Source organism: Balaenoptera borealis (genome assembly GCF_965194805.1).
Source record: "Balaenoptera borealis genome assembly, contig: HAP1_SCAFFOLD_701, whole genome shotgun sequence".
Taxonomy (NCBI): Eukaryota; Metazoa; Chordata; class Mammalia; order Artiodactyla; family Balaenopteridae; genus Balaenoptera; species Balaenoptera borealis.
The window spans coordinates 198,145-225,191 of NW_028123499.1; the positions used below are offsets into that span (position 1 = coordinate 198,145).

Consider the following 27,047-nt stretch of genomic DNA (forward strand, 5'->3'; position numbering starts at 1 on the left):
AGTAACAAATTTTCTCGGTCTTTCCTTTTCTGGGCATGTCTTTATTCACACTGATTTTTGTTTTAATGGATATTTTGCTGCATATAGAATTCTTTGTTGACAAATTTTGTTTGTGTTTTTCCTGTTCTATGAATGCATCATTCACTCCACTGTCCTCTGGCCTCCATAGTTTCTTATGGGAAGTCACATATTTATAGTATTTTTGTTTCCGTATCCAATAAGAGTTTTCTCTTGTTGTTTTCAACACTTTCTATGCTTTAATTTTAGTAGTTAAGTATTATGTATGGGCATCTGTATTAAGTTTATTTGGGGTTCATCAGCATCATGGAACTTATGATTAATATTTTTTATCAAACATTGTTTTATCAAATATTGTTTTAAGCTCTTTTGTCTTTCTTCTCTCTTTTTAGGATATTTTAGGTAGCATATTATAGCAACTCTGAATTCTGAATTAGTTCTTTTTTTTTTTTTTTTGGCCACACCACACAGCATGCAGGATCTTAGCTCCCCAGCCAGGGATCCAACCCATGCCCCCTGCAGTGGAAGCGTGGAGTCCTAACCACTGAACTGCCAGGGAAGTCCCTCTGATTAGGTTTTATTCACTTATTTATTTATATGTTTATAATTTGTCCTAACGTATTCTATAAGAAGTCTCTCTTACTATTTGAGGCTGCTGTTGTTTCTGCTCCATTTTTTGATGTTTATTTTTCTTATTTAATTTTTTAGCTTTGCATCCTAGGAGTTGCCTGTGTTTCTGGTCAGCCAATGATTGGGTAAAAGTCGTGTGTGAATACTGAAAGCACATAAGTCTTCCATCACTGCCAGTGGATCTGACTGTAGCTTGTGTAGAACAAAGCCAGGAGGATTTAAAGTGTGCCTCAAATTTAGCTTTCCTCTGTTCAGTCTTATTTCTCCCTGGTGTATGCTTGTGATTTCCAGTCAGAGATATGTAGAGAACTTTACAAAATCTTCATATCTCTCATCATTTCCAGGATTTCCCCAGTAAATTGCTGGGTAGTCTCCTGCTTGCCCATCTAGGACCCTGAACCCAGGCTTTTAAGGCTTTGTTTTTTCTCCTTTAAGTTCCAACTGAGTTCCTTACTTTTCCTGACAAGGGCAATGGGCATAAGTGGGTTTTTGCCCTTCATTCTTAAGGAAGTCTTCCCTCTATGGAAGCTGAGCTGCTGCATTTCACTGCCCACCCTGGCTTGGCAAGTCAACTACCAATGTTCAAAGAAGAAATTATGAGGTATTTTGCAAAAATTTGAAGTACATGCTAATGAAAACATACCATATCAAAAGAAATTAATGTAATGCAGCCAAAGCTGTGCTAATGGAGAAGTGTATAGTTCTAAATTTTCTTACTTGAAAAGAAGAATTCTTAAACTTTATATTTCCGTTTTTAGAAACTAAAAATAAGTGAACAGATTAAAAACAAGCAAGCACAAAGAAGGAGATATGTATTAAAGCAAAAACAACAACAGTAAGGAATTGGATATCAGATGAAAAACACAAAACAAAATTGCCGAAGTTAGTTTTTTAAATAAATTTGAAGAAATTGTTAGTCTTCTAGACAGACTGGAGGTTTCACAATGTCATTAAATTCTGCAAAAATTAAGATAAGGTGATAATGAAGTAAATTTGGGGTTTATCAAGGCTAATCATGATTTGAAATTGAGGATCAAATGTAAAGCTTAAGGTAAATATCTGGAATAATTTATTTCCATTCTTTTCTAGAACATTTGGAAAATAGTAATCAATGCAATGAAAATGTAAATAATAGATTACAGAATGACTTCTTGGTTAGTGCTCATCAAATGATTTCAATACAAGTGGCTCATCTTATCTGCTGTGACTCTTGTGATGAGTTTAGCTCATTTGAGGAAGAAGGCCAAAAAATGAGTGGAAACTAACTAGTTTAGCATAAGGGAAAATAGTTGGAATTCAGTGAAGCCAAATATCCCTGCATATAAAGTTATGGCTTACATGTAAATTAAACTAATTAGCTAGAAAGACTTAATGCAGCTTCCAAAAGCCCTGTTCTTAATAGTGAAGAACAGTTTATGAATTGAATGAATCGGGTTCATAAAGTCTAAGTCTTAATATAGTCTAATCTCCACTTCTTTCTTTCACAACTTAGAATCTTGAGGCATGGAAAATTTGTAAGAGTTTCCAAAGTTCATACCAGTAGTTAGTAGAATAATTCACCCAATTCAGTGTCCATTCTGCTCCAGCACAACATTTTAAAGCCAGTTTGATATCATTTACTTACTTTACATCAAATGTAAGCATCTTTAATATGAAGTTTAATGTGTAATTTTCTAATGTTAAAAATTGATTGGCTTTTGCACAGTTACTTGTGCTCCATTTATCCCTACCATTTTGCTTTCTCATCTGGGATATATCTGCTTTCTGGGAGAAAATACACATTTTTACTGGTGTTTACAATATTTATCTCTATATAAAGAAATAAAAGTAAAACAGCAACCTATTTCTTTCCTGAACTGTGCATGAAGATTATTACTAAATAATATCATATCTTTTCCAATCTATGTGTGCAAATAATTGATTTGTTTTAAAACAGGCATTTTTTAATGGGATAGTTATAAAATTTATTCTCCTATACTGAAAATATGGCTAAATCTAAAATTTAAGTATAAATATGATGACCACCATAGTAAACACAGTCTCTATTTATAGTTATCATTTGTTCCTGGAAACTATTTTCTGAATGTGTTTCAAAACAAAATTATGACTGTAAAAAGCCTGCTGTTCTATTTATACTCTAACCTTCCATTCATGCATAGATTAAGGTCAGTCTTTGCCTTATAGTCTCACCATTATTTTGTTAATTTTATCATGTGTTTATGACATGCCTAAGTATGCTTGATATTAAGCTAGGACCTGAAGATAAAATGAAGACAAATATAGCTTCATCCTCAAGGATTTATGATCTAGTGGGAAGTATTTTATTTTCTGAATTTCTGTATAAAACATATATTTGACATATGTCACCTTATTTATTCCATTGCCTTTGTCACACATCTACAAATAGATTGTGAGCATTCTCAGCAGAGTAATGATTGGTTATATTCTTATCATTATCGAGAATGTAGTTTAAAAAAAAAAAAAAAGAACGTAGTTTACTCCTGTGAGTAATATATTTGATGATAATCAATAACTATATTTGGGTAAGATGCTTGTTTTTAATCTAAAAATAATGTTTTCAATTTTGGCAAGAATGGTTTAAAAGTTATGCAGAAACATAAAACATATATAATATAGATAAGTGGATAAATTTTTAAACCAGAAATGTATATATTTAAATTTTGAGATGGGTTGTATAGACTTAAGTTGAGTATAAGTATTCTTTACATTGTTAAGGGTTTATATTATACTATGATTTAAATTAAAATAAAAAGTTAAAGTTGTTCTGACCAAAGACCTAGTTTAACCAATTATTGCAGTGCATCCAAGAGTATGTATTTTATTGTACTTTTCCTTTTAATGGAAATGTTGCTTTCCAGGGAAGGAGATTTTAAATCAGTGAAAAACAAAGAAAAAAACCCGACATTATCCAAGCCATGAAATCTATATGTAAATTTTAATCCCATTAAAGGTTTGGAAATTTAGCATCGTTTGCCGAATTTTTTTTTATTTTGACAAATGTAAAATTGGCAGACTCATACAGCTATAGTAAAAAGTATTGGCTTTCATTTTCTGACACAGAAAGAAAGGAATATATGTTTCTAAAAAGGCGATTAGCTACAAATAGGTATATGTTGTGCCTTAGATTTAATTATGTGCATCAGACTGAAACTTTCCAAGATACGTTGACTTCCATGTGACATATTATTAGAATTTGATAATTAGAGGAGAAATCTTAATGTATTCAACTGGGTATATTATAATAAAAGATTCAAATATTTATTTTGAAAAATTAAAATACTTTTTATGTATGTACAATTGTAAGTTACTTATGAGGACTTCAGGTTTATAGAAATAATTGATTATCAGAATAAAAAGTAAATGAAATGTAAAAACTTAGTGTATCCAAACTTATGGTCCATTCTTTTTGTCTGTTTTTAGTAGATGACTTTATGTCCTATTTCACAAAGCAAAAGGAAGTTGTCAGTCTGTTGAAAACTCATCAAACTTACACACTTATCAGAGATTCTCTTCATTTTATGTGTGTGTATAAATACACAATACATAGGTATTACAAAGAATGTACTCATTGAGTGTTTATGTTATATAAATATAGCCCATGGAGTAGAATATATTTTGAGCAAGATGGAATTATATGAGTAGTGACTTGCGTTTGTTTACATCAAAAATTTCTGTATTATCTATAATATAATGCTTTATTTGGGGCAATGAATTTAAGATATAGATATATATATGTGCATATATATTATATATACATATATATATATCGATGATCTTAGTGAAAAAAAATCTGTCAGCACTACCTAAATGTTTGAAAGACACACATAAATACAATTCATTCTTTAAACATTGTTGTAGGAAATCTTCCTTTCTCCTGGCTTCATATTTTCATGTCAAGGGGGCTCCACTAAATAAATACAGGTGGACCTTGTACCAGAATGGCATCACTGCTCTAAAAGATGAGTTTGTAAGGATAAACTGAGAATGTAGGAATTCCTCCTTCTCTCTTTTGCAAAACCTGGTTGATTGCTAGAGAGGTTCTTTCTGCTACTACTTTTAAAAGCTATTACAGTCTCTTCCTCAGGGAGGGTAACCTGCTGTGGGGTTTGTGAGTGATAACAATGACTGAGTGATTTTTGTTCAATTTTGGGGTGTGGTCATAGGAAGCTCAATATTGTCATACTCTATCACCTTTATCAACATTAAAATTAATTTCATCTTCCTTTGCTTGACTCCTGATGTTCTTTTTTTTTTTCTCCTATGGATCCCAACCTAGAAATATAGTATAATCACTGGAAAAAATCAGTGATTGCACATCAAATTAACAGCATATTCATAGTGCCAAAAATGAAAATCTATCTGAATTATTCTAGACAGTATTTTCTTTATTAACAAAACAGTTAAAGATTTCTTTATCCTGCTATTGAATATTTTTTGTGTGAACCCATACTGCTTAGAACTGTTGCAATCACCTCGCAACCCCTAGTATAGATTCAAAATGCTGAGAATGTTATTTTTTTGTGTATATATACTGCATTTCTTCATCCATTCGTCTGTTGACAAACAGTTACGTTGTTTCCTGCCATTTACAACAAAGTAGATGAAACAGGAGGATATTATGCTAAATGAAAGAAGCCAGATGCAGGAAGACAAATACTATTGATACATCTCCCTTTTACGTGAAATCTAGAATAGCCAAACTCATAGAAGCAAAGAGTAGGGTGGTAGTAGCCAGGGGCTGGGTAGAGGTGGGAATAGAATGTTGATCAAGAAAGCGGGTAGAAAGTTTCACCTATGTAAGATGAATGAATTCCAGAGATCTAACGTACAACAATATAATGATTGCCAATGCTGTATTGTATACTTGAAATCTGCCATGAGGGTAGATTTTAAGTGTTCTCACCACCAAAAAAGAAAAAGAAACCAAAAAAGAAAAAGGTACCTGTGTGAAGTGATGGATATATTAATTACCTTGGTTTTGGTTGTTATTTCACAATGTATACATAAATCAAGTCATCAAAGAACAGAACTCTTTTGTGTAATGCTCCTTCTGAACAGCTTCTTTCCGAAAAGGTCTTATTCTAGTTCACCATAAATCGTGGTTCTAAAAATGTATGTTGGAATAAAGAAACAAACTTTATCCTATAGGTGGTTTTACCATCCATTATATATGACATTGGAAGCATCACACAAATTGGCAACAAACACTCTAACCTCCAGCTATACTGAAATTTTAACTATTTCTTTCTACCTTAACCTTATTTATTTTGCTCTGACTTTGTATATGATACTTCACTTATTTTTTTTATTACCTATTTGAAAAAGACTTATTCATCTTCACCAGCAGGACAAAGAATGCCACGTCTGAAAATTCTTCATGGATTTTTTAGTCTCTAGGCTATTATAGTGCGCAGTGGACATTTTAATAATAACATAGTTTATAGTGCAAGTTTATTATTACTTTCTCTTTCCCACTATATTGTGAGTTCATGTAACAGAAATTATGTCCTGTTTATCAATATGTCCCTCTTCTGGCACCTAGCCATAGCTCAATACATAAAAATAAATTAGTATAATAAAACTTTCAATTTTATATTTATGTACTTAGTACTTGACAAAGAAATAGATATATATTTATGCAGAATTTATATTCAGAATATATGCAGGTAAGGAAGAGAAAGAAGAAAAAAGTAGTGAATTTATAGGAATGAGATAAAAATGGAGCCAGAGTATCAGTAAATACAATGAATATGAATGGTGTTTTTATTACCTTGACACTGGCCATGATAGCAGAAGGAACAGAGTTGGGATAAATAATTTTATAATCGTTTTCTTTTTTAAGTTTAATGATAAATTTAGATTAAAACATATTCTGGAAATGATCTAGAATACAATGAGGGAGAACAAAGTTATCTTTAAACAAGACAACTTTAAAACAGCATATGACTCATAATATGAAAAAATAAGATTAATTTTATGAATGTTAGTTTTATATTTTGTTTTTATTTGGAATATTAATTCTAATGAGTTGTAAAGAGCGCTCAGTCTAAAATTTTTCATTCATTCCCTCATTAACCAAATAACCAAATGAATATTGAAGAGTCACTAAAACCAAAAGTGATAAAACATGTTAAAGCACAATATAAATGGAGACTGTAAAATAGCAAAACCTCAAAAATAGTTTGTAGTTATTTTGGGGGGCAAATCAAACAAGTACAAACAGAGTTTTCTCCTTAATTTTTTAAAAAATTCAAAAGCTTAGGATTCATAAGACATGCCTTAGCAGCCACAGGTATCAAAAGAGTTGGAAGATTTAAATTTTCCATGACTTAGGTATGAGATATGACATTGATAGTTGTATAATATTAAGAGTTAAAGAGAGGATAAACCTCTCTATTCTGTGGCCTTATAAAACTAGCCCTGAAATATTTATGTTCTGTTTTGTTCACCCAATTGTAACAATAATACCTAGAGCAAATTCATGAAACATCTGTTACCTGTTCTGAAGAAGGAGCCTGAAATTCATGTCTCATTAAAAGTAATTGAAGGAACAAGTAAGTTTAGCCTGCAGAAGAGGAGAGATAGAGTGAACTTAATATTTGAATCAAATGTATTAAAAGCTCCATTTTACAGGATATCATGTATGATATTTCCTAATGCCTTGGGAAAATCAGTTAAAAAATCTTACATTATAAGGACAGCCATTAATAGAATATTCCACACATTCCTTGGGTCTAACAAAGACAATTAAGAACCAGTTCTACACTATTGGTATTCCGGACATTTATTTTAATCTCTTCCTCCAAGTCTCATATCCTGTATATCTGAGATTCATATTCTGTCTTCTTAGTGACTTTTTCTTTAATATGTCTTAATCAAGTTCATCTTTCTAAAATTTCATTTTACTCATAATTTTTCTCCTTCCCCATGACAACGTGCTGCTTTTAATTGGAGCTTTTGTTCCTGTAATTTCTATTTCTTTCCTCCATTTGCCACTTCAAAATTTGAAATGCCAATTTTTAACATCATCTTGTATCCCATGGTTAATAAGCTCAAATGTTATTTTATTTCTTTGATTGCTTGCAGACTGTGTGTCAATTTTCATATAGTTCATGGTATAATTATCTTTATTTGAACTTTTTCACCTATGTTATCCATTTTTCTTACTTACTATTTTCGTGCAATTAATTTACTTAGGTTCTATGATGACCATTTTCCAGTGATCACTCTGGGGATTAGGTCACGGATGAAAATTTCCTCACCAACACACCACCTCTATATCTAAACCAGCCTATATACTCTAGGTATTGTTCTGAGTAAAGAAACCTTCTTTCCTGCAGCAGATGTATATTTTAGAATGTTTTTATGAACTTATTGCACAGTAACATTTGTTCAGCTAATTAAACCGGCTAGTGACAGGAGTGTAGGCCATAATCTCTGTATCCTGTCTTCTATTTTGCCAAAAAAAAAAAATTTGTTTGCCTTTTTTTTTTAATCTGGTTCTGCCACTCTTTACAAAATCCCTCAGTAGAGACACATCTGGCCATATGAAGGAAGATTTCTTGACTACCCCTCATGAAACATATTCTATTTCCAGGAACTCTGCACTGAAATAAATTTGTAGGAACATGGGTTCATGCTTTGCTTCAACACAATTTTTACTACATTTCTTCATAGTTTGTGGCTACTGATCATGACTGATTTCTCCTTTCATTGAAGATTTAAGTATATTTGTTGCTATTCCAATTTTTGCTAATATTTTGAAGATTTTATCTTTCTGTCTGAAGTTAAAATACTGACACTTGCAAAAAACACTGATATAATAATGAATAAGGGAACTAAACCAAAGACAGGCCTTGACGTGCCTAATTGCCAAGCCCTAGACATGCCTGATGCAAAACACGGTTGCCTGATCCACTGCTGTCTGAACTTTAGAGAAGGCATGCATCAGGCTCAGAAAAGGCCACTGGGAAACTGAAAGTGGTATGAGAGCTATGGATATAGGAGAATCCAGGAAGCTCAGACCATTCAAATATCCCCACCTTGAGCCCATATCAACTTTCAGGACAGTCACTATAGAGAGCACATAATGTGAGCATTATATTAGACAAAAAGTTTAGCACCACAGGAGGATGAAATAAAGAATTTAGGGGTTAAAGAACCCTCACACTTGGATGGTGTTGGAGAGTATAAGACAAAAAGGAAAAAAGAAAAGCAACAAAGCCTATTGAAAAACACTATATATCCATGGAGGAAAATTTAAATGACAGGGAGAGAGAGAAATCAGAAGACAAACTTAGGGTCTTTAATTTTTCTTTTGAACGTAAATAGTTTCAAAATCCTTTTTTAAGAAGTGTAAAAATAATTAAACTGTGCATTAAAAGAATAATGCAGGGCTTCCCTGGTGGCGCAGTGGCTGGGAATCTGCCTGCTAATGCAGGGAACACGGGTTCGCGCCCTGGTCTGGGAGGATCCCACATGCCCTGGAGCAACTAGGCCCGTGAGCCACAACTACTGAGCCTGCGCGTCTGGAGCCTGTGCTCAGCAACAAGAGAGGCCGCGATAGTGAGAGGCCCACGCACCGCGATAAAGAGTGGCCCCCGCTTGCCACAACTAGAGAAAGCCGTAGCACAGAAACGAAGACCCAACATAGCAATCAATCAATCAATCAATCAATCTTTAAAAAAAAAAAAAATGAAGTGCTGCCTTCTTTCAAGTTTAAAAAAAAAAGAATAATGCATCATTACTAAATGAGGTTTGTTGCAAGAATACAAGAATAATTAAAGAGTAGAAAACCAATCTGTGCAGTAGTATTATAATCAGAGGATAAAATAATCATATGCATGAATTTTTCATATAATAGTGGTCACATTATAAATATGAGGGAATCATGAATTATGCAAAAAATTGTTTTGGAAAAATGAAAAGCATATTAGTTATTTTATAAATTAGCCTATGTATTCATCAATGAAAATATAATATGTGAAATGTGGTGATTAAAAAAATAATATAAAATAATGAAATAAATGCACCAAATGTATATGTTTGTCTTCATGGATTGATCTCAAGTATAATGTGTACTGACAGTATGGCACTCCTATTTTATATCCATACTTACTTTTGTCTGCTTAATTTATCAAGGCAAATGAGTCAATATTTATTTCGTATATAAAAATTTGTTTTCACAATTGTCAACAATTCTCTATAAAATCAGATGCTTTTTTATTTGGCACATAAGATTCAAGACAATTATATCATTATTTGAAATTATTATTAAAGTAACTCTGGAATTGTCAAATTACTTATTGTGTTCTTAGTAATTTATGACATGATTTCACTTGGATTGAAATTGCCTGTTCTAATTTTACTTTACCCTTTTACCTTCTACAACCCAGAATGATTTCATTTTTGAATTGTTCCCTGTAGAAACTCTATGGTACAATTTCTTACTAATTCTGAAACTTCATTTATTTAGAGTAACTATATTTTCAATTATGTATACAGAACTGTCTCTGCATTTTTTCTTTGCACTGGCTTTTTCTGTATGTGCTCACTGTGTCCTACTGTAAACCTCTGAAACTCCTGATTGAACGATCTCTTTGAGGTTCAACATGGGTAAAAGCAAAATTGCCCGAGATATAAAGACCCTACAGCAGCGTTCAGCCATGAGCAGAAGAGAGATTTCTTTTCTTTTGCATGGGACAGCTCTTAGACATTGTTTCAAAAGCCTATGTAAACATTTCCATCAGCATTGAGTAGGAAATCTAAAACTCAAGCTCTTGATTTAGCTAAAGATCAGCAGAGAGACACAGAAAATATGTAAGAGATTTAAGAGCTATAAATGATAGAAAGACCTAATCTGCCTAACTAGATGGAGACTGCAGAAATAATGGAGGAGAAGCAAAATTTGAAAAATTGTGATAAATTTCCAAAGTTGAACAAAGACATGAATCCATACGTTAAGGACTCATGATGTATTCCAAGTGGAAAACAAAGCTATAACTCAAAGTAAATGAAAAACACTAGAAATTTAATATCATTAAATTAATATCTTTTAACATCAGCCACAAAGAAGAGAATGAGCATCTAAAAAGGAGGAATCATGAGACTAACCGATTATGTTTTAAAAGAAAAAATGGAAACCAGAAACTAGTAAAATATTTTAAAATAATTGTGAGAAAATGCATACCTAGGAAAAAAATTTATGATTTAATATTTAATATCATAAAATATTATAAAATATTTCCAAGTAAAATAAAGCAGAGAATTTAGTATTAACAGTAGTTCATTAAAGGAAAGTATAAAGGATGTATTTCACGAGGAAATTAGTCACTGAAAGAATTTCAGAGGCAAAATTATGTGTGAACAAATAAAATGCTAAAAATTATTGTTAGAGTGTCATGTGACTCCATCAGATGCATGAAATATATGTGACATGACAGCAGAATATTGGTGAAATTTCCCCTAATCACGTCTTACGGAGTATACACACACACATACCTGTATATGTGTGTGTGTGTAATATATATTATATATGTGAATATGTAACATATATTATATACCTATATTATTTTATATTTATATATATGCTTTTAGGGTTGTAAGTCTTTTTTTTTTAATTACTCTTTTAGCTTCATTCCACAATTTTTAAAATTCTATATACCAGTGAAAAAATATATATATCAATTATGGCACAATTTAAAATGTTTATATTTGCTTAGAGACATTACATTTATTATTTAGTTCATTTTTTTCTCCTTCTATTATTTTATTTTAGTGTTCTGATATAGATACAGATAATTTATTGAGTCTTTTTTTGTGTGTCTTTTGCCTTTTACTTACACATTTTAATTTGCTTTATGTGTTTTGCTGTTATTAAAGTTATTTAGTATGTAACATTTCTTGTCAGTTATATCTGCATTATAGACTCTATTATATAACATTTGAAAGTTTAAGTTTTTATGGGCAAATGTTTCCTCCTTAAATTAATGTGATATAAAATTAATAATCTCCTTTCTTATACGCACATTTTTCTGGCCTTTTTTTCCCATTCATTTACTTTCTTCTGCATGTACATATGGGATATCTAAATATAAGAATTTTTCTATCTAAATGAGTGTATCTCATTAAAATTATTTCTTTAAGATGTATATTCAGTATTATTGCTATTGTCTTATTTTACTCTGTTTTTCTTTTTTTTTCCTTTTTTTTTTTCTTGGATTGCTACTTTGATATATCCTTCCTATTGTATCATCTTTGGCCATGTGTTCTGCATTTCCTTCGTGTCTTTCTCATCTCACATCCCACTCATGGTGGTTCACTGTGTCTCTTCCCATTCATCCTTCATTTTGCAGGAGAATTACTGGTATCTCTTTTTCTGTTTTCTGGTGGCATTAGAAAGTAGGGCTCAGCTGGGCTGTTGGTAATAGCAATTGTTGGATTTGCTCTCTACATTTTTTCAGTTATTGAATTGAAAGTACTTTGCAAGGATTTATTCTTTTGTATAAAAGGGCACTGAATAATCCTTCAATTCAGGATGCACTCCTGAGCCTCTGCCAATGCTAGAGGCTATTTGATATTTATATCCTCCCATTGCTAACATGTAACCAGAAACTGCTCTTCTCTTCTCACTCATCAAAACAAACACAGATAGAAAAAAAACCCCAAAAAAACCTGGTTTTGGTTCTAATGACAGCAGAAGACAATTACATGGAACTTTTTGAGCAGTTTTCTTTTATTACCATCTTCTCATGAGGATTTGCTGTCCTTTTGTTTGTTTAGTATTTTTATCAATATTTTATATAATTTTATTAGAGAGGATAGAGTAGGCTGTATTATTATAACAAATAAGCTTCAAAATATCGGTGGATTAGCCCAGCAAAGTTTTATTTCCTACTCATATCACAGTCTGGTGCAGGCTGGCCCTTCCTCATTGGTGACTTGGGAATCAGGCCATTCCATCGTGCAGATATAGATCTGGAACACACAGAATCCAAAGTCCCTGCTTAAGGGCAAAAAGGAAGGGTAATGTTGTACAATGGGCCAAATCTAGAAGTGTTTTATATTACATATGCCTATATTCCACTAGTCAGAATTTAATCATATGGTCTCTGACCTAACTGCAAGAAAGATTTGGAAGGTCAGATTGTTGTGTGTCCAAGAAGATAGTAATTTGAATACATCTTATCATCTTTGACAGAACATTTTAGTTACCAGATTATTTTATTCTGCTTTCGCACATGGAACACTCTCACTCCTTCCTGAGAAAGACAACATAAAGTCCCATCTGGTCAGTGATTATTGTTCAGAGTCCCTGTCTCTGCGTGCCATCAGATCCAGATGTGGCTTCCTTTAGTCTGCAGAACTACAAATGTAAACCGCAAATTATCTTCCCTTTCCAGGACAAACACCTAGAATGTAGTGATGGAGCAGGCACTGGGTACACACAATTATGGCTCCCATCTGGAAAGGCAAAGAATGGGAGGCAGACAGTACCAACTGGAAAACAACAATGTAAGCGGGGAAGAGCTTTTAATGAAGCTCCCAGGCACACACGCTGAGGGGGAAAGGAATTACCTTGATTAAACTCTGATTCCCACAATAAGTCTAGTTGTCGTCTGTCACCATACAAAGCTATTACATTATTCTTGACTGTATTTCCCACACTGTACATTTCATAACTATGACTCATTTATTGGGTAACTGAAAGTTTGTACCTCAATCTCCCTCACCTATTTCCTACCCCAGCCCACTTTCCACAGATTAATGATTCAGATGATGACTATATGCTTTTGGCTCATGTACTTTGAAATAATCTTTTTCTAATTATATTTTTAACTAAGAATTATTGTGTAAGTATTTATGTTCAGGAAATTATTAAGTAAATGAGGAAACTGGAAATTTTAAAACCATCAACTAATATCACTGAGAACACTTAAAATAATATGTCATTGATTAAACAATTAAATCAAGTTTTTGCAAAAACCAATTAACCTTATGATAGGGAAAGCAATAATTTAAACAGTTTACCAACTGTAATGTATGCATTTATGTTAAAGAACTACAATGTGTGGAGAATCAAAGTAGATGAAATATAAAAAAGAGAGCTAATACTTCCTCAAAGAATGTAATAAGGAAAAATGCATAAGTGAGGTAGATCCCTTATGAAATTTTCATTGTTAAGATATTTACATATTTTGAATCATAGTTTATGCCAAAACTCTACACACATAAACAGTATAATTATTTAAACTTTTTGAATAACTGTATTTCTAGATCATATTTATCCAAATACACTTGTGTGTAGAATATAAAGGTAAATAGTTGGGATTTTTTAAAAACCTACAAATAAATTTTGGTCTGTCAAATAAAATGTATACTATCATTGTTATTTGACAGATTGTTAAGTGGCTTTTGAAAGATTACTGACAGTCTTGAAATACTAGTTTTAGAAAAAGGAAAAAGAATGATGTCTGATATTAACGAAACATTCCTTCTTTGAAAGTAGTGATTACCTGTAATATTTTTATATGCTTTACAATTTTTTTCTCTCTTCTACTCTATTTTTCAAGTATTGCCAGCTCTAGTTCAGGGATAGAATCTATTTTTAGCTAAAAATGCATAACTAAACAATTTACCTCTGTAAATAACATTCAAATTTGACTGAAGTATTTTTTTCAACTCTCTTAATTCATTGTCATGTCATTATAGGTGCACTAAAATCCGTGGGCGTGAACTTGAGCTTTCTCATTCTATTTGGCATAATAATGTTTCTTGATTTCCTAGTATTTTCCTTTTCCGAAAAATTGTAATTTCAATGTCTCCATCACCTTTACAGGGATTTTATTTTAAAAAGCTGCTTGCTTTTTTTTTTTTTTTAATATAACATGCTGTTTATGAATAAAAAGATTATTCTGAGATAAGAGAAATCAAGATATTTTTAGTTGGTTAGTAATTTTTTCACTGCTATGGATAACAGGGGATTAGATATAGTATTAGGTTTCCATACTGAGGTTTCTGACAATTATATTAAAAGTCATTACATATAATATATGTATTATTGTATCTGATAATTTTGCAACTTGAATAAAGTTTGCATGAAATAGATTATCAATAAAAACCTTTTTTCTCGGAATTTTAATATAATAGAAATGACATCACTGTGTTTTGTTTTAGAAAATGCAACATTGGAGGAGCTGCATGTTGTTTCTCTACTAACGAAATCAATCCTTGACAGTACCTTGTATTTTTTTTTAAATTTGAAACATTTTTATTTCACAGAACACAAGATATCTACTCTTAAGTATAAGTAAAAGTAGTTACTGTCATACTTAATAGCAATATATTTAAATACTATACTAGTACAAGCCTGAAAGTAAGGAAGCTATATACTGTCATATTTTGTATTTTAGAATTCATAAATCTAAGAAAAATTTCCTATAATAGTAGTCATTTTAAAACAAGCCTAATTTTTAAAAAACTTTTTGGCTTATGTGAACTATGAAAAAGTACAATCAATTCAGAATTTGAAATAAGCTACAAAATATATGGTGCAAGAAATAGTTTTGTTCTTATTAGTCTCATCTTTACTATTTCCTTAAAATTCCTTAAACGTATACACATATCAAATTTCCTTTTTCTTTATAAAAGTAAAGTAAATACTTCTCTTCATTCTGAGGTCACCTAACTGTTAACTCCAATTCATAAGTCAGATCATGTGTCTCCAGTGCACAAAGAGCTGAACCCAAAATCAAGTCAATGTCTTTATGGTACCTAGAAGGCTCTAGTAAATATAACCTCCTATTCTCTTTCTGACATCATCTCTTCTATTCTCTTCTATTCTCTGCCTCTGTTCACTTCAGCCTTACTGACCTACTTGCTATTTCTCATGTACAGAGCATCTTTGCACTGGTCTTCCCCTCCATCTGGAGAGTTCCCTACCCCATATCTGCGTGTACACCTCTCTAATCCTTCCAGTTTGTGCTCCATCTTTCTCAAGATATACAGACCAGCCTCTTCAAATTTACAAAGCCTCAGAATTCTTATGCCTTAGTCTATAGTTTCTGTAAAGTGTATTATCTTCTCACATACTTTATACTTTTCTTTGCTGTTTATTGTTTATATCTGACCTCTAGAATGTGAGATTCATTAGATAAAAGATCTTTGACTATTATCTTCTTTGCTCTACTCAAATCACCTTGAACGGTACCTAGCACATGTTTTGCACTCAATAATACTTGTTGTCATTTGTGAATGTTTTCTCAAATGTCCTAGGAGAAATTGTGACACTCAGGGAAAGTTCATGTGTAAGTGCATGTGTTTGTGTATGAGAGAGAGTGTGTGTGTGTACTCATGTGTGTGTGTATGTGTATGAATGTATGCGCATACCTGTGTCTGGAGGAGTAGCTTGGAAGATAGTGGAGAGCAGATACCAGCCTTGGCATGCTGAACACAGGAAAGAATATTCCTCTCAAAAATGATTGTGTTAAAGTCTAGAGAGCAAAAAGGAATTGTGTCGAAGTAAAGATTAAGGATTTTAATGTTTTAGATAATCCACTTTTTGTTGCCAGCAACTGGATTGTAAGGGATGAGATAGATGCAAAGGAAAGCTATAATTGTCCATGTTTGCTGGACACTGAGTATTGAGCTATAATTTATGGACTTCATTCTGCTAATCCCCCTGTATATTTAAGAAGGTAAGTTGAGCAGCAGTTTAATAGAAAGAGATTCCTATCTGTTGGCAAAGACTGGGATGGCACAGAAAAAAAAACCTCAATTGAATACAAGTAAAGAGGAGGAAATTGTGGTTTGAGGCCTATAGAACAAAATCCTGCTGAACAAAAGAGAAGAATGTGACTTTGAATTATCAAAATAAGAGCAGAACTTTGGAAATATTTTATTAGAGAAATAAGAAGGCATATTTTTGAGAAAAATTCTTTAAATCTTACTAGAAACTTCATAAACTGGATAATGAAAGATAAAATTGAAAGGAAAATTCTGACAATATCAAATGGAAAGGATAGAGATAATAGGATAAGTGCTGACATACTTACGAAAGACAGAAAATGGAGATCCAATCTTAGAATTGCTCATTCCAGAAAAAAATACCAGAATAACTGGAACAGAGGTTATCTAGGGATATAAGTAAAATGTTCCAGCCCTTATAGGAGACTGAATAACATAGACCAAAATTCTCATTAGCTTTGAGAAAAAATAAAAGTCATTCACATGTATTAATTCTGATAATAATTTGTAAAATTATCAATAACTAAAAATACTTCAATTATTGAAAGGGAAAATATTTAAAAAGAAAGGGCTTTTGAATAAAGAAATAAACAAATATAAGCAAATCATAAATCAAAAAAGACCATAGCTTTTCCTTCTGAGACACTATGGTTTAGAAAGTGTTCCCTGGTTACAAGTAACAGAAACTGATAGTTGGAAACAGGATTGTTCTGAGGACCAACATGAGGAATGAAAAAGGTGAAGATAATGAGGGCAAATTCATATGAATCACAATGGCTGAAACACAGAATATGAGAGAAACAGGGATGAGCTGAATTTGATGGTGTGGTAAAGACTGCTAACAATCCTCGAATATCCATTTTCTGCTTCTTCCTTATAGAGAATTTCCCAGCTGTTAGCTAGACTTTCCATTTACACACTCTATTTCATTGTTTTCATTTCATTTACTATCAGTTGCAGACTAAGTTTGGGTCAATGGAATGTGAAAGGAGAGATGGACAATTTCAGATTGTCCATGGAGAATTTCAGATTGTCCTTAAACCCAAACTTGTTGGCCCTAGAATTCCTTTTCTTCACTTTTCACAGTCTGGAATAGGAACATCTCTCTGAAACTTGCTTGAATCATACAGATAACGGAAAACTTTGAGAAATATTTGGACAGAATAATGAAAGGGACCAAGTTCCCTTAAAAAGGACTAGACCAGAACCTAGTGATATATACTTCTGTCTTTTCAACTACTGTTTGTTTTTTTGTTTTGGGGGTCTATTTAATACAGTATCATAGACTCTACCATAATTATTACAAGCAATTCTTACAAGCCTTGGGCTAGACTTTGCAAAGTATAAAGAGATAACCAGAGAAGTAATAATATCAGGTTTTTATTTTAGAAAGATCTCTCTGGCTACAGAGTGGGGATCCAATTAAATTGAATGGTTTACAAAGGAAATTGGTTTGCTAATACAGGCAAGGTAGGTTTATAACTCTACTGAGTAGGGTGGATATGATTTACATAGAAAAGAAACAGTGGAAGAGGAAAAGGTTTGGGAGGGAAAAACATTAAGGTTTTGAGGTCTGTGGGAAATCCATATTTTCCAGTATCATCATGGAAATACAGGTGTGGAGTCTACAATGTTGGAAAGATTGTTAGAAAGATGGTTGAACTAATAAAAATAGAGTTGTGTGTATTCTAGCTATGATTTATTCTAATAGCTTAAAATAGAACTTCAAATGGTACAAATTGGAAAATAAAATTAAGTGGTTTTGCTTTGTTTTGTTTTAGAAATGTCACTATTAAATAACATTAGAAATGACCTGCATTATGTAATTCAGTGGCATAAATATACCAGTTTTTGTTTTTGTTTTATTAAGGATGCTCAGAAAATGATGAGTTAAGGGAAGTCATAAAACACTGTCAACTTTAATAACACTATTATTTTATACCATAATCCAAATTCTATCATTCAAAAGATCATCTTCAGATTAGAATTCTGTGTACATAAGGAAAAAAATTAAAAATACATTAGGTCAGTGTTGAGGGTGAAAATAATAAAACAAATATATGATTGCAGCTACTCCTATTCTTTTTGTGCCCAGCTTACAAGTACATGTGTACAATGTGTATAGATAGAGAAATTTCAAAGGAATGTGATCGCTCTTTTATGTTAGTATGACAAGCTTCTATTTGCATATGTACAGAAATCCATATTCTAATCTGTGATTTACTAGAAACTAGGATTGTCACCAGTGTTTCAAAAATAGAGTGAAAGCATATATGTGCTAAACAAAATTTTTGTTTAGGTGAATCTTTAAAATATTAATACGTTTTGTTCTTGCTCTGGTAAATGTTGAAGAGTGAGAGATGCATTATTCATTTCCCATCTCAAAATTCTAGTGGAGCCTCTGAGTTGTGAGATATGGACCATCGCCCAGGGCAGAGTTGGAATGGGGAATATGAGGTGTTTGTATTTCAGTGATATCCTGAAGAGGAACCATGCGTGTTTAGGCTAATCAAGGGAAAGAGGTTCAAGGGTTTGAAGGAGATAGAGCTGGAATAATTCAAGAGAGAAATATTGAAGTTAGTTGAAGATAGGGAGGGTTTGATGGAAAATCAAGGGTAGAAGTTTGCAACCAGTTTGAGAGTTTGAATGTCTTGATAGGCTGAACTATCTGTCATGGCCAAGGGAAAAAAAAAATCCAGCATTGACGAGGTTGAACCCACTTGTCTTTCAACATATCACTCACATGTCAACGATGAAATCTCAGTAATCATCATAATGGAATGGAAAATATTGTTCCCCTTTCCCAATTTTCTTGTGCCACGTTAGAAAAGGAAACTGACCTCAAAATGTAATAAGTGGGATACTATAACTCTGGATTGGAAGGCCAACAAAATATATCTAAATCAAAATATTAATATTTTGGCACACAAAAAATACATAAATAGAAACATTTATTGTAGCCCTTTCAAGTGTGAGCCTTATTCTTTTAAACTTGAAATTGGAATTTTTAAAGATGGGCGTATATATCATATTCCCAAATCATCAAAAGCTGCTTGTACAATTTGATTACAGTATACCTAGAGGTATAATTATTAAAAATGCGAAGATAATTTCTTATTCATGGTTTATCAGAGACATTTGAACAGAGTTGTAAAACTGAAATACACTTTTCCTACTGTAGAAGATTTTGTATTTGCAGCAACTGGAGTAAGTACCAGAATTCATTCTATTCCAGGGTCCCTCATGCAGCAGTAGGGCTGTGTTCACATAGAAGGAATTTTAATCTGAGTTTAGATGTCTATAGTTCCTTTTTTTTTTTTGATTTTTTGAAGGATACTTGATTTACAATGTTGTGTTAATTACTGCTGTCCTGCTAAGTGATTCAGTTATACATATATATATATATATATATATATATATATATATATATATATATATATTTTCTTTTTTTTTAATGTTCTTTTCCATTATGGCTTATCACAGGATATTGAATATAGTTCTCTGTGCTATACAGTAGCACCTTGTTGTTTATGCATTCTATATATAAAAGCTTACATATGCTAACCCCAACCTCCCACTCTATCCCTCCCCCACTCTCCTCTCCCTTGGCAACCACCAGTCTGTTCTCTATGTCTGTGATTCTGTTTCTGTTTCACAGATAGGTTCGTTTGTATCATATTTTAGATTCCACATATAAGTGAAATCATAATGGTATTTGTTTTCCTCTTTCTGACTTACTTCACTTAGTATGATAATCTCCAGTTGCATCTATGTTGCTGCAAATGGCATTATTTCATTCTTTTTTATGGCTGAGTAGTATTCCATTGTATATATGTACCATATCTTCTTTATCCATTCATCTGCCTATGGACATTTAGATTGTTTCCACGTCTTGGCTATTGTGAATAGGGCTGCTATGAACATAGGGTTGCATGTATCTTTTAGATGTCTATAGTTCTTTAATGATTCCTGCCATTTTATCAATCTCTCTTTACAGGTTGGAAACAAACAAAATTTTTTCCAAATCAGATCAGAGAAATAGTATGTTTCACAGTATTCACAACTTCCTTTGGGGGAGAATTTTGCATTCCTGATAAAATGTCTAAGCAATTTTGTGATAAATTTAATGGTATGAAGAAGACTTCTGGGAATCTAGTACCCAACAAACCCAAGTAACTGTCAACCATATGTATTATTATTTTATTCAAACATATTTGCCCCTTGTTTTTAATCTAACAGTCATTATCTAAAGTTTCTCTTTTGTAAACATCCTTATGAAAAAAGAATCTTGTAGTTGACTTCTAGAGTTATCTTTTCGGCAACATGTTTGTAATAAAACTTTGACACTGTTTTTAATTATCCAAAATTTGTTGGTTTTGTTTCATTTGTAACAAATGCAGCATTCACTACAGTTTCAATGAACTGTGACTAAAACTGGAACATGGTGCAACCAGGAAAGAAATATTTGGAAACTTATATACAAATAACTACACTTTCCACTGAGATGATTATGTTGCATTACCTGATTTCTCTAGTGAATTGTGCTACTTCCTAAAAATATTTTAAAAGCATTATATAAAATAATATAAACTGAACTTATGTTAAAATGAGAATATTTAAAATATTTTGGGGGATGTGGCGCTATGTTCTATCTGATACTGTAGTTTTATTGTTTTTAAATTTTAAATAACTGCATGTCAATTTCTTTTAAAATATATATTTTAAAAAATTATGATCATATAGCTTAATCCTAGAATAAAGACCCCAGCTTCTTAAACACATTTAGTATCTGTAATAAATAGATGGAAATATTCATTTCAGTAGAGGAAATGCATCACGAATAGTTATGGTAAAGCTGGACCATTAGGGTGAACCTTGGGATTTTGCTGTTGTTATTGTTTGGGAAGGAAGAATTTGGCTATGTTTTCTTGGTCTTTTAGATATAAGTCCTGTTGTTATTTTTGCCTACAGGGTAGCATTTTTCTTAAATACCAAATGACGTTAAATAATTAATCACTTATTATTTTAAAAAAATAAAAGCAAGAAAACAAACACCCTCTCAGATTTATAAAAAGAGACCTTCATAACTGCTGCATCAGAAATTATAGCTTAGAAAAACATCTTGGTAGCTGTATCCTTCCAAAATATTTTATTAAATTCTCCAAAGGTTTTAATTATCTCTCTCCATAACTTAAGAAAAACTGCGTAAATGTTTAGCTTCAAGATGCCTGAAGACAGAGCTATATATGGACTCACATTTATTTGAGTGAAAGAAAATGAAGCTGTCATTTTGAAACCGACAGCATATCTTCTCTTAAACGATGATATTCAAACACAGAGTTTTGGTATTTTGAATTTCTTTATATAACCCTAATTTGTTTGTAGGATGAAATAACCATTGTCTTTCCTTTTAGGGTGGGAATAGTCAGAAAAATTGTATAGTATAACTTGGATCCTCCTTTTTCCCTAAGAAGTGTGATGTATGCTCTTGACTGAGCATGGATTAGAAGAAAGCCTTCACCATGTTTTCCCAGATTGTTTTAGTTTTGTTTGGTTTTGTTGTTAATGTCCTTTTCAGTTAGGTTTTTTTTTAAAATTTTCCTTCCAATTGGGAAATTGATTCACAGTTGTAGGCATTCATTGTAATAAAGTACCCAAGATGAGAAAGGGTTATTTAAATTATCATAGGTACCTAGCCAAACTTGTCTCTTGTTATTATTCTTTTATAAAAAGAGTTGTTAGAAAAAACGCTTCTCTTTATGAAAGTTTTGACTATACCTGAAATGTTGGTGAAAGGAGTTGAAGGAAGAATTTTCTCCCTTTGTGTCCAAAAGAAAAAGAAAAGGGTTATGCTGTATATAAACAAATGAGAGGTTAGAAAAATTGCACAGTGCTAATTACATCTTTTTTTCTTTGATTGTAATTTACTTTATCAGTGTTGAATTTCAGGAGATCTCAGTAAGAACAGAAAGCTATATGTAAAATAACATCTACTTAGTATGGAAAACCATTTTGGTCATTGTTTTATTTCTAAAATCAATGTGTATATGTAACATTAAAAATGCTTAAAAATGAAAATAAGCCAGTTTTTAAAAATATGAATGAATATATCTTTCCTTGGAATTTATCACAATATATCGAATAGGAGAAAATTACAGTTTTCTCTGTGGATTCTTTTATAAAACTCAACGCTGTATGTGCTGCCACCTTTTAAAAGTTTATGATTGAAAAGAAAAAGTTAAAGACCTCTTCACAGCTTTGATAAAAATTGCTTTATAAAAGTCTGGCCATAAGGAGATATAAATATCATAAAGAGAGTAAGTCAAATGGTACATTATATAAATAGAACCAACAACATCATACATTTATAGGATACTGCAAATCATCTGGATTTTAGCTCTCAGAGACAATAATCGTTTCAATGTTTCAACTCAGTATTATTCAGTAACGTAGTTTTGTTGTATTTTTATAATATGCTCCCTCCTGTATACTTGTCAGTTTCATTCAATATTTTCAATGACAGAGTTCGTGCATCCATCTACAGAAGAAAATCATGTTTAAAAATATTTCAGGGATATGACATAAATAAAGGTCATAACATTTCAGTCATTAACATTATTCCCCGATTATTTTCTAGATTAGATATTTAACATTTTAAAAAATGACTCTGAGTTGAAACTTTTTAAAATTATGAATTTTCTATAGTTTGCAATTTATGCAGCTGTGTTAAAACACATCTATTCCTTTGTGTCACTACAATTACCTATAGTTGTTTGTCCCTACTATTAAATGATCATTACTAGGATCATAAATTCAGACTAATCTTGGAATGACCAAAAGCTTATGACAGACAGATCGGCTCTGGGAACTTACAGTCCTGTGATAGAAATATAAGTATAATGAACTTGAATTTAATTAAACACTGGCCAGAAAATACAGCATGAAAAAACCTCCACATTGGTTGGATAGAATTTTATAAGTATTGTGTTTCAATATAATCATTTTAAATGTTTTACGGGTCCATTAAAACTGTCTATTTTGTCTTTACAAGTTACAAAAATCACACACAAAGGTCAGTAATTTTCTAGATTCTTTTTTAATAAATTTATTTATTTATTTATTTATTTTTGGCTGTGTTGGGTCTTCGTTTCTGTGCGAGGGCTTTCTCTAGTTGCGGCAAGCGGGGGCCACTCTTCATCACGGTGCGCGGGCCTCTCACTGTCGCAGCCTCTCCTGTTGCGGAGCACAGGCTCCAGACGCGCAGGCTCAGTAGTTGTGGCTCACGGGCCCAGTTGCTCCAGGGCATGTGGGATCCTTCCAGACCAGGGCTCGAACCCCTGTCCCCTGCATTGGCAGGCAGACTCTCAACCACTGCTCCACCAGGGAAGCCCAAGATGACATTTCTTGATTTGGATGCTGGTTGCACAGAAAGTTTAATTCATGAAATTCATTCATGTAATTCATGTATACGTTTATGATTTATACACATTTTAGCATACATATTACTGTTCTCAAAAGGTTTTGCTTAAATAAAAAAGGAAGACTTCAATATGAATTAAGGTCTAAGTGATCATATTTGATGATCTTACTGGATCCACAGACCATGGATATATTTCCATTAATGGAGCAATAGTCTCCACCCTGTTCAACCTGCTGCAGTGGTTTGGGTTCAGATTTACAATCCATCTCACAGCACAAAACAGGCATCACCCTGTTTTAAGGTGGCTTAGTTTTAAGAACTAAGAAAGAATTCATGACAGGCAACAGTGTAGCATGCAAAGCAACAGCATAACTTAACTTTCGAGACTCTGAGGCACAAATTCCCATTGCCCTAATTTAGCAGTTCAACATGTGGTCATGATGATAATGGTTGAATGTTTACCCACATTTATCAGTGATGACTTGCCAATTTTAAGCTGGTCATATAGCCTGAGACACCAGTTCACCTGGTAACTGTCTTTTAATTTGATCAGACTTTTTCTTCCTCTTAAGGTGCACTGTTTGAACATGGCCAGTTTCCTTGAAAATAGCTCCCTCTTGTGTTCCTATCTAAGTTAACAAGTCCTATCATACCCAAGGTGAGCCTCCAGAAAAATCCTTTCCATGTCCAGTCCATACCAAATCCAGTTTCCAAAGCCCTAAGAACATCTTACTACATTGGGGCAAGTGATAGCTGAGTCATCAAAGTGCTGAGTACTTGTGGTAATGGTGAAATTCAAGTAAATGATATGCACCCTCAACAAATATGTCATCTGGGCAATTGTTAGCTGATCATATTCAGAGATGTGTTTCAAGGTGCATTTCAATCAATATGCAAAAATGACTTTGCATAAATATCTTTTCTGAAGTTTCAGAAACAAATTATCACTGATCTTTAACTGTTACATCACCAACATTCATCATTTCGGACGTTAATGCTGTTTCAATAGCCACTTTTATAATGATCCCTCCATACTCATACGTGGTCTAAGAGCAAAGCAGAATCTGATAGAGGAGCAGGCAGTAAAAATCCCTTTGCTTTGTACCCATGCAGTTGTCTAAAAAAAATGTCATCCTGGTTCACGGCCACATGGTGCACCAGCTGCTCTCTGCCAGGCATAAAGCATACAGTCTAGTCCTAAGGTAGTATTTCTTTTAAGGTTATAAAAGAAACTATATGATAACACAACCAAGGAAGTGCTACAGATGTGATCAATTCAACTGCTGTTAATCAGGATATTCAACAAGAAATACTGGCTGATGTCTTTCCTTCAAACGATTCAAGTTGTTTTGGGGTAAATCTTAGGATTTGGCTTCAGTTACATTCTCCTTTTCAGTGGAAAAGACATCTTGGGCTTCTTCCAACTTTGAACATAAGTCAGCACTACATCAAACAGAAATGGCCAAGAAAATCATTATCTTGCTTTGGGAAGCTAAGTTAGATATGGAGTGATAATTTCCTTTTCTGGTTTCCTTATCCATCTGTAAACTTCCTTTCAATCAATCACAGTTTCTTCCTACCTCCACCCCGGTGTACCATCTGTTAACCTAGATTTTGTATCCCTGATAGTGATAATGAAAACCCACAGGGATAGCCTTAGCATAGCTTGCATTGTACATATTTCCAGGAAGAAGGAATAGATTTAGAATAGATTTAGAATTACAAAAAGGCAATGTGGAATAGTACAAAGAGTTTCCATATACTCCACACCCAGATTCTCCTATTAATGTCTTACATTAGAATAGTCCATGTGTTACCATTAATTAACTAATATTGATATATTATTAACTAAAATTCAGTATTTATTCAGATTGACTTAGTTTTTACTTAATTACCTTTTTCAATTCCAAGAGCCCATCCAAGATACCATATTGAATTTGTAGTCCTGTCTCCCTAGGATCCTCTCGGTTATAATGGTGACAAAGACTTTCACTGTTTTCCTTGACCTTAACAGTTTTCAAGAAAGCTGGTCAGGTATTTTGTGGAGTGGTCCTCAGTTTGGACTTGTTGATGTTTTTCTCATTATAGACTGCAGTTGTGGGTCTTACAGAGGAAAACCACAGAAGTAAATCATCATTGTTTATCACATTATATCAAAGGTATGTATCATAAACATGGCTTATTACCACTGATGTTAACGTGGAGTTTGTCAGGTTTCTCCACTGTTAAATTAATCTTTTTGCCCCCCTCCATACTTTTCATACTCTACTCTTTGGAATGAAGTCATTTTCACAGTCTACACTTAAGGAGTTATGCTTCACCTCCTTGAGAGTGAAGAATTTACACAAATTATTTGGCAATTTTCTATATGGAAAATTTTTTATTGTACCCCATTTATTTATTTATTGAATCATTTATTTATAACACTTAGGACACCTGGGTATATATATTTTATATTAAAGTTTATAATGCAATACTATTTTATTTTGTGGCTCAAAATTTCTGGTTTTAATTATTTGGAACTCTTTTGGTTGGCTTCTCTGTCCCTTTGACATACTGCCATCATTGTTTCTTTTTCGCTTATAAGTACTTCCTTACTTTGGCAATGAAAGATGCTCCAAACTCATTTATTTTCTGCCCCAGTCCTAGAGTCAGCCATTTCTCCAAGGACACTGACTGATTTCTTTTATTGGCGAATGGTACTAGAAACTGGTATCTTCTGCTAAGTGTGCTCATTGATCCTGGGGTGTCACTGCTTCTAGGTTTTCTCAGCCAACAGGGCATAGGAATATATGTATATGTACTAACCTATATACATATACGCTCCCTCTCTCTACCTATCTACACATGTATATGGATTGTTGCATTCCATTTTTTAATACCTTGTTAGAATTTTTTTTTCTTTTAATTTTTGTCTATGTTCCTGACTACTATTGTTCTGAGGGTTTTGTTTTTTTTTTTTTCTTGTAATGTCATTATTGACAAATTACTGAGTCAGAGTGGAGAAAGTGCCTTAGACAAGACACTGTATAAAGTGTTCTCTGAATGGGATTCTTACTCTAGGAATGCTGATATGTGTATGAGCATGGCTGGCCTGAAGGATGTGAGTTCTTGACTGCAACTCCTCCTAGAAACTGCAATGTACTGGTGTGGGAAGGGCAAATTATCTTCCTCCCTTGGCCTTGTGAAGACCATCAGGCAAAATCTTATAATT

The 27,047-nt window shown here is 32.7% G+C and overlaps 1 long non-coding RNA gene across 10 annotated transcripts in view; it reads left to right on the plus strand.

Moving 5' to 3' along the window:
* LOC309621566 overlaps positions 1-27,047 on the plus strand; it is a 204,555-nt gene that overhangs the window by 17,383 nt on the left and 160,125 nt on the right. For all 10 annotated transcript variants that reach the window (XR_014240094.1, XR_014240095.1, XR_014240096.1 and 7 more), the window contains exon 2: positions 25,922-25,992. This is a non-coding gene — a long non-coding RNA (uncharacterized lncRNA). The remainder of the gene's footprint in view (positions 1-25,921; positions 25,993-27,047) is intronic.